At 33.3% G+C, this 16891-nt stretch overlaps 1 protein-coding gene across 1 annotated transcript in view; it reads left to right on the top strand.

The window, feature by feature from the left end:
- LOC122796369 (receptor activity-modifying protein 3-like) overlaps window positions 1–16891 on the top strand; it is a 557028-nt gene that overhangs the window by 511196 nt on the left and 28941 nt on the right. The gene's annotated exons all lie outside the window — the stretch shown is intronic.

Raw genomic sequence — 16891 nt, forward strand, 5'->3', positions numbered from 1 at the left:
TAAATTCAACCTTCACCTTCAGTGATTTGTCACAAACATCCTGAAACCACAGATTTTATGAGGAAAAGATCAAAAAATTCAAAAGTGGTGGTGGCTAAGGACATTAGGCTCTTTTTACCCTATACCCAGGGTACAGGGTTTGAGTCTGAGTACTCCAACCACCACTACATGCCCTCCCTAACCTCATTTACATGTGACACCAGACCTTACTCTATTCAGCAGACTGTGTTACAGATCAGAGGGATTTGTAGGTATTTTATCAATAGGGACAGCACTGCCCATTACATATGGCACATTGCACAGCTTTAAGTACTAGTAAAGGTGACTGTAAATCCCAACCTTGAGTTTTACAGTAAGCCAGCCATTTTTTGTCCTTAATCAACCTGTACAATCTCCTACTCACTTTTATGCATTCATTGTCCACCACATTATTCAGGAATGTTGCCAGGATTTTAAGTCAGTGTTTTCTTCTGTAATTGCTATATATTTGCTTTCCCTTTTGGATAATCTCTCTCCATACCTTACCACCTCCCATGCACATATACTTTCTATTCTCTCCCTTTGAAAATTCTAACCCTAAATATCTGTCTTCTAGTTACATTATTTGGTGCATCATTTCATCACAATTATGACAGTACACAGAGGACTACCACTAGGGGTTAATTTGTCAAGTGATGGATACATTACTTTCATCAAAGTAAATAGTTTGCTTGTTACAGTTTTCCTTTCATAATAAACATCCTGCTCATATGTGTTATTTCTGGCATGTCATTGTAAGTATCTTTGTATCTAATATCCTCTTTTCTCCTTAAGTCATTCGCAGGTCAGTGATATTATGATATTTCATAAAATGTAAGAAAGTATATTGGAACCCATGCACAACCAAGGCTCCTGCCTACCGCTGTGTGGTTTTCATAACAAGAAACTCTGAGGAAAAACATGAGAGGCTTTTACTGTTATGAAAAGAGCAATGTAGAATACATTCAGAATCAGAGCTCCAGTGAATTGCACTGTTCTTTGTTTTACATGCGTGGACACACACATACACACACACACACGCACCCTCCCTTATCTTACGATTCAACAGCCATAAGATATCTATCCACATAATGAATGAAAACAGCTCGCTTGCAGCTATGATGGTTTCCGATGAACAAAAACAGCTAACTGCTTCCACGCCAGCATCTAAACAGAAGAATTGCTTTTCGATCAACAAAGTTACAACAGAACTGCTTCCAAAATAAAGTTTTCTGATGATACCTCTTCCCGCTGCTTGCAGCATTTGAACAGCCCAGCCGTAAATGTGTGCAGAGCTATTCCAATAGGCTGGTAGCACTGACGGCACTGACGTCATCGCTCACGTGATGACGTCAGCCAAAACACCATGAAAATGTAAAAATAAGTGGAAAAAATTGGAAATGATGGGGTGCCATTCAGGAATCGTGGCACCCCATCATTTGGACCCCAAAATGCGGTAAAAACCAAGGAATTTGGGATGGTTGGGAGGTATGATTGGCGGTCTGAATTTGAATTCCTCTAATATGAATAATATATCTAATGAAGGTAACACATCTAATGCCTCATTGTGTTTTAATACATCTTTTTGTATTGAGGCTGAAATTGTGCGGGGTATTCTATACAAGAACTGGGTGGTGTTGAAAAAGGACACTTTTATTAGAAACAAGATACTAGATATGCCTCAACTTGTTTATAAAAGGGGATGGAACCTTAAAAATTTGGTTGAGACTGTACTGCCCCCTTTACAAAAGGATGGAGGCATGTACAAATGTGGTTCTTGTAGAATGTGTAAACATATTAAAGTGACTAATAGTTTTTCCATAGGTAGAAATAAATGTAGAGTTAAGGGTAAATATAATTGTAATGCCACTGGTGTGGTATATTTAGCCCAGTGTGAAAATTGCCCCCAGTTCTATACTGGTAAAACTGATAGGCACTTTAGAAAGAGAATATATGAACATTTATATAGCATTAATAGGAAAGATGTAAACAATGCTTTAGCGAAACATATTATCGAATGTCCTAAGCATTCATTTTTGTTTCTTGCTATCGAACAAATACACGCTAATATTAGAGGTGGGCCAGTATCTGTGGAGTTAGAACTTAGAGAATTATGGTGGTAAGTATTAACTAACGCTTACACCTATCCCGGTTTAAATGAATATAGTTCCATTAAATGTATTTTGAAGCTTAAGGCCTTAAATAGACGTTAAATGACCAATTGTGTACTAGTTTTAATATTGTTATATGTTTTAATATATTTGTATATATTTATATGCTTTTATATGTTAATTAATGTAAGTTTTGTTAAAGGTGAAATAAACTTTATGTAGAATGAAATATGTTCTTGTGATTACATTGTTATTTAATGGACAATATCTTTTTAAATGTTTTACAGGATATGATGTCTTTGATGTAGAGGGTTATTTAAACTAAGTCAGTTAATAACTGTGTTTGTCTGAGGAAGTTTGTGAATTTTTACATTTGAAAGCGCTTACAGTAAATTGAATTAGTTCTAGTCCGGTGAATGCCCTTTGCCTGTTTGTTTTTAAGTTATTTTCTTTAATTCTTATAGTTCTCATTCACTATTTTATATGCTATACTAATTATCCATTTTAAGTGGCTTCTCTTCTAGATTCTACTAAAAACTCTACCAGTGCTGCTCTTTCACACAGGACCCTCCTATTTCTTCCTATTTGCCTCTACTCTGATATCAATCCTCAATAAGGAAGGCAATCTCTAGGCTACAGTCATAGGTTTATAGTTTAATACTAAGCTAACTGTCCTTGTGAGACATTTTAAGCCTAGCCAATTATCCCTTGTGAGACTCAAACCCTGCGCCTTGTGTTTGTAAGGCAAACATCTTAGCCATTAAGCCACCCTCCCAACCCAGTCCAAACACATTCTTGGCCTCTTCCAGTCTGTTACCTTTTCCTCTCTAATTATTTGCTTCTAATACATTGGTTCCTTTGCCAATTTTCTCCAAAAAATCCAAGCCTCCTCTTTTCTATTGTTTGTCTACTCTAATTGGAGTCTTCCCTATCAGCAGACTCTCCTTTCTCATGTTTGCTTAGTTCTTAAAATAGTTTCTGCTATTTTATGAATATAATAGTCTGTATGATTATTTGTTATTTACAACAACAACAACCTTAAGGATCTACATCCAAAATCCCAGTCTTTCCCTATTTCTTGACCTTCCTCCCTGTTTCGCCTTCATCCCTTTCCACTTTGAATTATAGCTTTCTGCTTGTGCTATGTATACAAGCCTTAACTGTGTAGCTCTGAAATACCCCTTCAAATCAGGTAATCCCAAACCACTTTTTCTATTGGAAGAATCAGCTTATCCCACTTGACTCTTGCTGTCTTCTCCTTCCAGATGAAATCCTTTGGCTCTTTATTAATTGCTATCCACAAGTTCTCCTCTGGTTGATAAGAATATGTTTGACCTGTATATAAAACTAAAGGCACTAAAACATTTTAACTGATTGTATCTTGCTATCAATATCCATAAAACAGAGCTTCCAATTTCTCAGTTTTTGTATTATCTTTTGTTTAGTCTCTTCCCACATATCCCTAACAGCCAAAACAGAATCCTTTTTAATCCATACTCCTAAGTACTCATTTTATCATGTCCCCATAAATATGGATACTGCTGACCCAATTCATGTGTGGGTACATAGTTTACAGCTATTGCCTTTGTTTTAGCTTCTGAAATGTCCTTTTCTGGTTTTATCAGGTGTAAAATAATATCATCTGCAAATTAAGCCAGCTTTTTGACTGCCATTCCAGTTATACCCTTGAATTTCTAAGTTATTATTATTTATTTTTTTCACCAGTGGTTCTAAATATAACACAAATAAGAAAGGGTAAAGAGGACACCCATACCTAGTTCCTCTTCTTAAACAGAAATTATCAGAGAGAACCCCACCCACTTTAATATGTGCTTTCGATCCCTTATATATATTCCCAATCAACCTTATAATTTTAACAGGGAATGCAAATGCTTCCATTGCCCTTATCATAAAAATACCTGCTTACTCTGTTGAATACTTTCTCTGCATCAAGACACACAAGAAATAGTGGTATTTTTATTTATGTTTTTACTTATTTGTCTTTGTTTACTGAGAAAGTCTGACTGGGTAACACCCATTTTCAGCAAAGGCCTGAGGAGAAAAACTCCATTTGCTTACATTGCATTATAATAAGTTCCAGTCAAACGCAGAGTAGTTATATGTCTATTTACATGTATACACAAACAGTTGTTACATTTATACATATACATTCTAAGATTTTACATAGGTGGAAGTTACTAAAGAGAAAGCACAGATGGAACTTAATGGATTGTACAGGCAGCAATTATGTATAAAATGTTTTGTTATTTCAGTAAGAGGTTAAGAGTATTTTGTTTAAGGAGAGTATTTGGGGAGTGTCATATGATAAGCACAAAGTCTAAACCTGGTGATGAGCATGTGCAGGACCTGGAATGGTTAAGATGTTTAAGCAGTGGTTTAAAATCTTCTTACCTTTTGTTTCCCTCTGGATCATCTTTGTTCTGTTAATGTTGTCAAATGTTTGCCTCTCCTCAACAAAACCATACTGATCCATATCTATCAATTTTGGCATTACATTTGCCATTCCTTTAGCCATCATAGACATCAACATTTTATAATCATGGTTTAGAGTTGAAATACGCCTATATGAAGCTAGATCTGATGTGTCTTTACCATTATTAGGTATTACAGCCACCATTTCTTTCTTCCAAGATGTTGGTGCTTCTCCTCCTCTTAAAAAAGTTAAACAAAACTTTCCAGATCTTTATCAGTTTTTTCCATCCTAGCTTCCAAACCTCTACAGCAATACCATCTATTCTTGGGGGCTTTCCAGGTCATTTGTTATACATAACCATTTCTATCTTATCTCCTCCTATCCTAACTGTTAGTAATTTAACCTCATCTACCTCTAACCTTGGCATATTTAATTCTTTCATAAACATTTCCATTTGTACCTTTTCTTGCTTTGTATATTTCTCTGCTTTATACAGATTTTCATACTATTTCCAAAATATTTCTAGTACCTCTACAGGGTCTTTTGTTATCTTCCTTGTTATAGGCTCCCTAAGCTTGGTAACACTCCTTTCTACTTTCTGTTGCCAGAGTTATTGTGCTGAAAGTTTTTGGACTCTGAAGTTTTTATCAAAAACAGTTGCTTAACAGCAGTCTTTCTAAACTCAAGCATATTACTGAGGTAATCCTTTGTTTATGTTGAACATTCTGCAGTTGTTTCTCTTCTTGTTCTGTGAGATTTTCCCATATTCTGCAAAGTTTTGACATTTGACAGTCACTCTAAATAATTCTTGCTACTTCTTAACCATATCTGACATTCTTTTTTTATACCCTATTTGTAGAGTCCACTTTAACTTTATCCCACTGCCTAGCTATATTATCAGAAGAAATGTCTATTTTCTCTAATAACTCCCAATAATTTCCAATACCCATTTCTTAAAGTCCTCTCTTTTCAACAGATAGGTGGGAATGTACCAGAGTCTCATTTTTATTTTTGTTATTATTGATGCATGATCTGAAATAGTTATTGGATGTATATCAAAATTTTAAATTAAATGCACATGTTCTTGTGAAACATAAGTTATGTCTAGCCTAGTCCAATTTTTGTATCTTGGGAAATAATATTTAAATTCACTACAAACTCCTACTACTGAATTCACATCTTCCATGCCAAATATTTTCATAATTTGCCTCAAAAATCTATCTTCTTTTGTTATATTTCCCTTCTGGGCCTCACAGATAATTCCTCACTACTGCAAATCGAATTCCAGTCCCCACCTATAAGTAATATTCCCTACTGAAAGTTGATTATTTTTCTCAGAATTTTCTTATCCGTTATGGCAGTTTTAAGTGAAATGTAAATACATGCCAATGTAATCCTCCTCTCTTGCCAGTAGCCCCTTAATACTACAAAGCTACCATTATTATCTTTTTTATGCTGACTATATTTGAGAAAAAGATGCTAAGGATGAAGCTACCAGGTAACAGGAAAAAAGGAAGGCCTAAGATAAGGTTTATGGATGTGGTGAGAGAGGACATGCAGGTGGTTGGTGTGACAGAGCAAGATGCAGAGGACAGGAAGAAATGGAAACACGTAATCTGATGTGGCGACCCCTAACGGGAACAGCCGAAAGAAGATGATGATCCTCTTCTATCAGTATTGGAGCTCCTCTTACAATTAATGTAAGTACTCCCCTTTTTCTTTACCTCAGATAGTCCACTGAATAACCATCCTGAAAACCTTTCTTTATCAAGTTCACATGCTCAATTTTTTTCAAGTGTGTCTCCTGTTGCATATTTATTTGCACTCTACATTTTTAATATAGTTCACTACTCTCTTCTTTTTTGTATATATCTGTGAAACCATTTATATAAAGATAATTTAGAAAGTATTGCCATTGTGTCAAGAAGTTGTTATTCTGACCTGTTGTGTGTAACAACAGCTTTTTTTAATGTCTATTTCCAGCATTTGTGTTACATGCATACACTAATGTTTGGCAGGTTGATCATTTATACAGTTGTTTCTTGTCATATCCACTTGAATCTGTGTCACATCTTATAAAACGTCTTGTTTTAGTAAAAACCATCAAAAAAAAGAAGCACACCCCTAGAACACCCCTAAAACCTATTAACTTAATACTAAAACACAAAATGATGTACACGTTTAAATACTGAAGTTTAACTCTCCTAATAGGAACAATTGCCCCAGACTGACAGCCACACTCATAGACTTGGATTAACTTATAAAGAAGGTTATCTGTAAGCTGCATGGTGCAGCCTGTGCTTCTATTAAGTGTTGTATGTTTTTGTCTTATCTTTATTTCTCTCCCTTATTATATAAAAAAAACACCTGAGTGCTTTTAGAAAACATTATCTCCTAACCATTGAAAAAAGCCATTAAAAGAAAGAAAACATTTTTATTACCCCTTATCATATTGTCTCCCTTAAAACTTGTCACTAGATCAAGACCTTACTCAGTCATTCCCCTATGCAAGAGTTAGAAAAAGCACATCAAGTTTTTTGTATCATGCTCTTTTAACAAGACTGTTCTTTTTTTTTTTTACATTACAGTGCCTACACTTTGTAAAACTGAACAAGGAGAAAGAAAGAAGAAAAAAACAGGTGCACATGTTTACTTTAGCATCCCTATTACACTTGTAAATAACTGAGAAAGCCTCACTTTATTTCATGCAAATTATGTCATACATTATAAAAATAGTGATACAATTTTGTTTTGCTTATTTATCTATTTATTATTTATTTTACATTTGTTGACCGGGTTGGTCTGACTGAACTAAGTAGCCCATTTTCAGCAGAGGTTCGGGGAGAAATGCTCCAAGTTTATACTTAAGTATATGCAACAATCTTTTAGGCAGAAAAAATAAGAATAGGCTATGATGTATACAATAACAAATTGATAAATATATTAGTAATAAAAAAATATAGCAATTATTAGTAGAAGGCATAAAGTACATGTTAACAACACCAATAGTGACTCTTTCCTTCCTCTTCCCCTCTCCTAAATGTTCTTTCAAACATTAATGACGTGTAGTAGGGCATATGCTTTGGAGTCCCCTACAAGTTTAACAAAGAAAAAAAAGTTCAATATTTCTAGGTTTGCTTGTTCTGTCATGTTTCATAAATATAGTTAATGCTTTGTAATTCCACATTTATTTGTCAATTTTCAAGTTGCTAGCATTCTTCCTGTTGATCTCCATCTCCCAAATCCAGTCCCTGCTGTATTTCCAACATACTCCCACTTCCTCTAGTCAGCTCTTCTGTTTTTTTCTGTCCGTCAAACATTTTCTGTTTTGAAAAAGTTTCACTGGCACAGGCTCTCTATGGGCTTTATAAGCAGAAGAACAAATGCAGAATCTCCAATTTCATAGCTCACTTTTTTGCTGGACAAATTTTTGTATTTCCTCATTAGTGTGTTCTGCATCAATAGATGATTTTGACCTTCCAGGAATTAATATTTTGAAAATAGATACAGCAGTTTGAATGTCATGCCTACTTCTTGACATTCCTTGATTACTGGAATAAATGTGTTCTTCTTCTACCTTGTGTACACATGTTGTGCCCGATTACTCCTGCTGTGGAATACCAGTCCAGTTGTTTATTTGTGCATTCAAAAACTTAATACAGTGTGTTCCTCCCAGCTTCTCTGGTGCAACAGAAAATCTCAAGTTTTCCTGAGGTGCTCTATCGCCTAATTCTATTATTTTTCAGAACATCTCTTCTTGATCATTTTCATATTCAGTCAGCCTTTTCTTCATTTCGACCTCTGATTTCTGCAGTTTTATCACCTCAGTGGAATACCTGTTTAAAGCCTTTTTGATTTTTTCCAGCCTTTTGTTATTTGATTTAATATATTCCTTCAGTGTTTCATTTGTTTTAATCAGCTCTGAGTACACTTGACTTATTTTTCTTCTAGATTACTGGATGTCATGTTTTGTACCAAAGGCAGAGCTTGCACTGTTTTTTGCTGAACAGCTGTAGAGTTCTCCCAGTCAGTGCTTTCTTCTCAGCTTTTGTGATTGATTTTCTTTCAGGTTTAGTAATTTTCTTTTCTGCTGGCATCCAGGCAGTGGACCTACTAATCAGTTACTGAAATTTACCTAAAAATATGAACTTACTGGCTGTCTTAGCTGAGTTTCTGTTTTCATACTGGGAGAGATGAAATTAAGCTATTGCTCAGTGTGCAGCCATCTTGGAAGTTCTATATTATTTGATACTTGAAATTTAAAAAAAAATGTCTGTTTTTTCAAACTACGGTCTCTGTTTCCCATAATGGACCTTTCATTTGAAAGGAGAATGTTGGCTTAAGTCAGATTTGCTGAAAAGTAAATTAATTATATTTGCCATGGAACATCTGAGAAGCTTATTCTGCTGCTTTTTTATAGTGATTTGATGTTTTTTTTTTTTTTGCTTTTTTGTCTTCCATTCTTACCACTGGTGTTGTTTTCTGTTTGTTTACCTGTTTTCCTTTTGTTTTCCAGTTTTCTGCTTTTTTGTCTGGCTTTCTCATTATATCATTTTACAAATTTTCCTTGGTGGTCTCAAGGCAACTTTTAGTCTGGATTGCTTTTCATTTTTTTCCAATGGTAGTAGAATGATCACAAATTACAGCTCACCGAATGGAATAACTAAGTAAATCAAAGAAAGGTGAAGGTGTTTAGATTTCAGGTTATTTTACTTCTAAATTTATTAGCAGTAGAGATGGCATTACTGATATACAGATGCAGAGAAAGATGTTATTGAAAAGCAGTATAACAGTAAGTAGAAACTGTATTAAAATCATAATACATTTGAAACCAGTGAATCTTTATGGAAGAGGAAATAGTAAAAGCTGGATGATTGTGAAGAGAAAATAAATTGAAATAGTATTGTGCCTTTTTGTTTAATCACAACATGATTATATTCAGTGCAGACATTATTACAAGTATACAGTAAACACTAATTATTAATCAGCAGTGTGCAGAGTTATTTGGACAGATCAGTCAGCATGCCCAGTATAAACATTGTCAGTGGCACAACAGGTAGCACACTCACCTTTGATACAGAAGGCTGTGGGTTCTATTTGCAAATGAGGTAGATACATTGCTGACACTGCAGTGTAGCATAAGGGAAGTGCTGTACTCCTTAGTCTGTCATTCTTTAGGTGAGACATTAAACCAAGGTCCCATCTACTTGAGTTGCAGAAAGGTTAGGTAGATGTAAAGCATCCCACAGCAACTATCAAAAAGAATAGTAGTCATTTAATTAACATAACAGAAACAAAATATTATTAACATATTTCCAAAATATATGTATTTATAAGTATGTATCTACACATTTTTATACATCATCGTCATCATCATCAACACCATTATTATTCTTCCATAATTGACCCCCCCACTCCTTCTTCCACAACCATAATCTAATTTTTTGCAATATATTATTGAAAATCCATTTCCTATTAAACAAACTTTTATTCAATCTATCATTCCATATAACCTATATTACATAAAATAAATTCTTGTCTATACTTCTCACACATGCATTCTTGTTGTTTTTATAATATCCATATATAACCATATCCATGTCTATATATTGTTTATGCCATTAATATTCTCAAAATGTTTTTCTTCACTCAGCTTTTTCCAGAGTTTAACCACTCTTTTACATTTCTAAAAAAATGGTTTGTTGTCTCTCTGCAAAAAATAAACACTCTCTTTCAACTTTCTTTTTATGTGGCATATTCCCCTTTAACAGTAATTTATTTATTACCAGTCCCCATAGGAAATTCTGATACTCTATAATCTCAGTACACTTCTTCCGTACTTTAATAACTTTTAAGACTTCTTCTGTTATATTTTCCCATGGATTTACAGAATAATATTGTTTTACCACTTTACTATACCATATCCTTCTATTCTTCTCCATATAATGAATTTTCATTTTCCATGTTAGCATTTTTTCTCGATCATTTTTAATTTCTTCATTTATGTAATCTTTAACTCTTTTTGTTATTCTTATCTTCCATTTTTAGTACTAATATTTAAACATTTTAACTATTCATTTTTCATTCTCTTCACTTATCCACTTTAATACTCTACACACATTTAAAGAAGCAAAATAAAGAGTCAAATTTAATAATCACAATCTTCCTTCATCTTCACTCATATACAACACACCCCTTTTAACTAGGTTTAATCCTAAACCCCATATGAAAAAAAACATTAATTGCACAAATTATTTTTCATACTTTTATGGGATCATACAAGCATTCAACATTTTTACCATTACAACAGAATTCATCAGATAAACCTTCTTCCTGAATACTAATCTATATGTCCTCCACAAAATACATATGTCTTTCATTTCTTTTATCAAATTCTTCCGTTGAGTCATAACTACATAATTTTCTCAAATTTTAACCATAACAAAGATACTCCATTGACTAAAAAATACACCCCTCCAGTTTTCACATCACCCAATCCATTACTTTTATTTTTATTTAGGGTCATTCCTAATTCCTTTGAACATTCATTCAGACAGACCACCATGCCCCTCATCTATATTTTATTCTTAACAACCACAAGTATATCATCTGCATATGCCAAAACTACTGGAATCACCACTTCCGTTTGCATATCTACTATCCATGATTTTATAAGCTACTTCACTCACTTTGCATTCATTACTAATGCAAGCGATATCCCACTCATGGGGCATCCTTGTGTTATACCACAGTTTGTGCATATTCCTTTACTTACCCACACATTCATTAACACTCTTTCTCTATTATTTTGATATGCTGACATATACAATCTCTTAATTCTATTACGTATTCTATACTTTTTGATAACATCCCACAAAACATTATGTTCTACTGAATCAAATGCCTTAATAATATAACCTACCATAAGTTTTGCATCTTCCCTTTTACTTACAATATGATCCACAATTTTTGAACCACCAGTAATAATTCCTGACATCCCTTCCATTTTATACCATATATGCTTTCTTCCATAATATCCTTCATCCTTCCTTTTTTTTCCTTCTCTGTATTTTTTCTCCTCTGTATTTTTCTCATAAACATTTATAATCTGTATTATTTAATGTAATAGGTCTTCATTTTTTTATTTCATTATTTTCATCTTTCTTCCTTATAAATGTTAATATCCCACTACATAACTCTTGATAAACAACCCCTTCTTTCAACCATTCATTGAAATGTTTAAAAGACACTCTCTTGGCCAATCCCTTAATGTCTTGTGCATTTCATAACCTAAATGATCTGGATCTGATGCTGAATCAATATTTACTTTCCTAGGTACTTCATTAATTCAGAATAGTAATTTATTTTTCAAAATTTTCCTTAATTCATTTTTGATTTTTTTTTACTTTCCAGTCTAATTTTCTTTATTTTTTGCTCTTATGCATATTTTCTATATGATATAGTACAATACATTAATTTACTCATGTGTTCTTTATACATCTCCTTTAACATTTTTCATTTCCCTCACTGTACTATCTTTGTGATTTTGTTCAAACACGCAGGCACCTCATCCCTGTCCCTTGTAAATAATATCTCTGTTTAAACAGTAATGCCTTTATTTTTTTCTCAGTTTCTTTTATTTATTACATTTTCAGTATCATAATACTCTCTTGTAATTATATCTAAATTCTCCAATAGGTTTTGATATATCTTTCCATACTTAACTTTCTCTTACTTTGTTACATCATCCTGAAAGAAAAAAAAAAACTTTTTATGCTGTTTTTTTTTAAATACAATCCATCATTCAGATCAATTTTTATAAAAGTTCTTCATGGTTATATGATCTATCCATAACTGCACTACTTCCCACTCTCCAAAATCATCCCATCATTTCTCATTTATTATTTTCATTCCCCTTCTTATTTTAATATACTCCCTTTCTTCCATCACCTCCCTCCGTATTGCTAAGTGATAAAAAAAAAATCCGTCTGTACTGTATTGCCATCTGCGATACCCAGTTCTTGTGATGGTACAAATCCAATTGCCCCTCTTCTGTAAGTCCATTGACTTTTATTCCATGTAGCTGACTTGACACATTTTATCATTTCTTATATTTTTTAACATCTTTCCCTTTCTTTTAACATTTCCCCCCTTAAATCACAATGAAAGTCCCTTGCAATAATAATATTCATGTTAAACACCAGAAAATCTAACATTTCATTAAACGGATTCTCTCTTTACTTGAAATTTGTTTGTAAACAATGCTATAATTCTATAACATAATTCTATAAACTTATTCTATCCACCTCACACCTGCATCAGTTAACCTTTTCATATAACACTTGGTAAATGGTTTATCAGATCTGTTTCATATTTTTAAAATAACATCTAATTCCTTCCCCCATTACAAATACCCCTTTTATCTTTAACTTTCATCATTTCAGAAAATTAATAACACATGAATGAAAAATAATTTTAACATCTTTTAACTCAAATTCATGAGTACAGAACTGAACAAACATTTTTTTGAGTCCCTTGCCCATAAAATACAAATTCATTCCATGGGCAACTTTTCATTAAGTCTTCAGTCTCAAATGTTATGTCACAAAATGTCTCTTTCCCTGAATGAATCAAGAATCTAATGTCTTTTGCTTCAAAACCCAAAAGTAACATTAAAATATCCTACACAAAATATTTGTCTATTATTTATTCTTTCTTCTCTGAACAATAAACCTTTTTTTCTTTGTAATAAAGTTTACAGTACCTTTTGTGCTTTCAACTGCATCAGATTGCATCTTACCTGTAAACCCATGTCCATCTAACTCACAACTCATTTTCTTTTTGCTCAATTCACTGTCCATTCCAAAAATTTTTTCCGTCATGTTCAACCATGGAATTTCAGACTGCTGTCCAGGATCACCTTTATTCAATACACCAACTATTTTTTTTTCATCAGGCAAACTTCCAGAACAATCTCAGCTACAGCAATTTTTATTCAAAAATCCTGATGTTAAAAGTCAGCTAGATGGTGAATGCTTGCACTATCCACTCACTTTTCTACAGTTTTCTGTCTGACTGATAGAACTACAGTATTGTCACCAACAGAACAGCTCTCTTCTCCCTCCATTACTGAACAGCTTCTCCTAGCTGCCTCTGCACCAAGAGCAGAAAGTGCAACAGCAAAAATATTCCCTTCACAATGAGAAGAATAGAGGAAGGTCCCCAATGTCCTGTCCAAATTTCCTCTAATAGTATGATTGCCACCTCAGGTCTTCCCTGAAAAGAGGCTACTAACCTAAAGAGACTAACCCAGTCAACTAAGCATAAATAAAATTTACCAGCAGGAAGCAAGCTCTGTAATAGGTAGTGGTGATCCTTATTTTATTTATTTATTTTGACATAGCTACTGGCTACAAAACATTACAACTCCTATCTTAATGTATAAGAGCACTTGCTGCCATCCCAATGCATGTTTTGTTTAATTTTATAATACTTTTGGATAGCAAAAGCTCTTACATAGAAGGCAATTTAACACATAAAGATAGAAGCTATAATATTTTCTAGCTGATAGATGGGCCAAAGGAAAAAAAAGTATGATGCAAACTGACTACCAGGAATAACATATTATAAAGGAAAGAAACTGTGATGTACTTTGCAAACATCAGCATGTGCATGCCAAATACATGCACAGTACATCACTTAGTTAATCCCCACAGAGCTATGGATGGATATCGAAGTGCATTTATGCAAGGATATGCTGTTACATAGTAGATTGTAAATGGTTATTTTAGAAAATACCCTCAAATCAAAAGTTGAATTCATTAAGGGAAATTGTCATACTTCAGGTGTTATTTACCTTGCATTATGCAAGGGGTGTCCAGCATATTACGTTGGCAAAACCAAAGGGCAATTATGTAACAGGATTTATGAACATATATATATCTATCTATATATATATATATATATATATATATATATATATATATATATATATATATATATATATATATATATATATATATATATATATATATATATATATATATATATATATATCTATATATATATATATATATATATATATATATTGGATATCCACTAAGAATAATAATAATGCACTGTATAGGCATTCTTTAGTTTGTGGGAATTTTCCGGGGGTTCCATTTTGGGATCTTAGAGAAAGTGTTAGTCAACCCTGGGGGTTACAGAAATTTAATTGAAGGAAAGGAAGTCAAATGGCAAATCAAGCTGTAGGCAGGGGAGGGTTTTGGGTTAAATGAAGTTATTTCTATAAAATCCCTGTTAATTAAGAGAGCTAGGGATAAAAGGCTATGTTAATATTTTCATCAATTAGGAAAGATTATTTTAAGTGTATTAAATATGGTATAGATGTCTACAAGTATTTCTTAAGCTGTTATTTTTTAAACAGTGATTGTGTCTTTAAATACATTCATGTGGTTGTGATGTCATTAATACATTGGGATATAAATGTAGGATTTAGCTGAAAGCATGTATTCTGATGAAGTCCCCGTTCTGAGGTGATGAAAGCGCTTAATGAATACTTTTAAAATATGTTTATGTTTTAATAAAACGTTTGATACCTGTGGAAAGTTGTGGAGAGATCTGGCTGCAACACATTGATTTTATTTCTTTATTCTTAGTTTTAGTAAAGATAAGCATTTTTTCCTTACACAATGTGATTGCAGATAGCCTAGTTCATGACTGGGTTTGAGTTATGCAGGGTTTAACCATTGTGACCTTGTTTAATCACTCAAGTTTTGTCCTTGTGATATACAACATCAGTCACGGGTAAATACTGCATTCCTCACACCTGTTCATGAGCTGTTGTTAAATTATACAATAAAAACTTGGTATTATTCAAAACTGTGCATGCCTATGGAGAGAGGAATCAGTGTGTCTGTTGTAAATCCAGCATTGCCCACAACAAGAAGTCCAGGCAGTTGTAGCTACTAAAAAGTAACTATAGCTGCCACCTTCTTTGGTCTGCAAAGAAAGGAAAACAAGTTCAACTATCAGGAAAAATGGAAGATAAACCTCTACCCTCCCAAAATGGAAGCATTAAACCCCCCAGAAAATATAATAAGGCATCTAATTTATTATCGAAATGTTGGGAGTTCACAAGCATCTTCATGTACACAGTAGGACATGTGCGCATTCCTGACACGTGAATTAAAAAAACAAATCAAACAGAAGAAGAGGAGATCCAATAAGAACTAAAAACTTTATTAACTTAAACAAATAAATGAATAAAAATATAAAACCTAAAAATCAGCTTGTCAAATATCAGTTGATAGGAATCATTTTAAAAAATTGCAAATGCAGAAAAACTGCATTGGGTGCAGTATTCTGTGCAAGCATTAGCATGAAAACTCAAATCTCAGAGATTACTATTAACAAGGGGTGCAAAATTTATATGTTTACATATGTATTTTGCAAATTTTGTAGGTTTATGAATGAAGGAACCTTTATTTTTATAAACTACATGAAGAAGAAATTTTTTATAAAATGCATCTGTAATTCCAAACATATTGTTTATGTATTGACATGGCCAATGTCTGATGGCTCTTACTATTGGAAAACCACAGACAACTGTCACAGTGCATATATGAATGTCTAGTAAGTGCTTTTGTCTTACTACATTGAGCAAAACTTCTTCAGACAAATGAGACATTACAAGTCCCAACACTTAAATAACCAATGTGACCACTTGTCAGAATCAGTCAATTAAAAATTAAAGAGCAACACGTCAAATAAGTATGCATACATTAAAATACAAGTTGATGAACTACATATTAATAAAACAATCAATATGAGACTAAAAATGTTGAATACAAATGAAAAACATTCAGTAAAAAGGACATACAATAAAAGACAGCATATAGTTAACGTGTACATTCAAATAAATGGATCTTATACGGCAACCAGACTCTATTAAAAGTATTAGAAAATGTAATTAAATGGCTTTCATGTTATCAAAATTTAAGAAATCTAAAATAAGCTTATAAAAAGCTAAAGACCTTATAAAGACACATATAGACCGTAATCCGAAAATAGCCAAGTCTCAGGTCAGCGATTTTTTTTCCCAGGGAAAAAAATTGCTTGGCCTGAGCCATGATATTGCCCTTTACCCCACTGTAGTGCAATTTCAGAGTTGGTATATTTAGTTAGGAGGTGTGGGGGGCATAGCCCCCCCCACATTGGGGGGGGTGTGGGGGGGTGAAGGCCCCTCACTTTATGTTTGAAATTGTGTGCATGTGTTTTTAGTGCAAGTGATTTCTTTCCCAGGAAAAAAATCGCTGTTTTGAAC

Source organism: Protopterus annectens, chromosome 3.part0 (assembly GCF_019279795.1).
Source record: "Protopterus annectens isolate FY-2018-M chromosome 3.part0, PAN1.0, whole genome shotgun sequence".
NCBI lineage: Eukaryota > Metazoa > Chordata > Ceratodontiformes > Protopteridae > Protopterus > Protopterus annectens.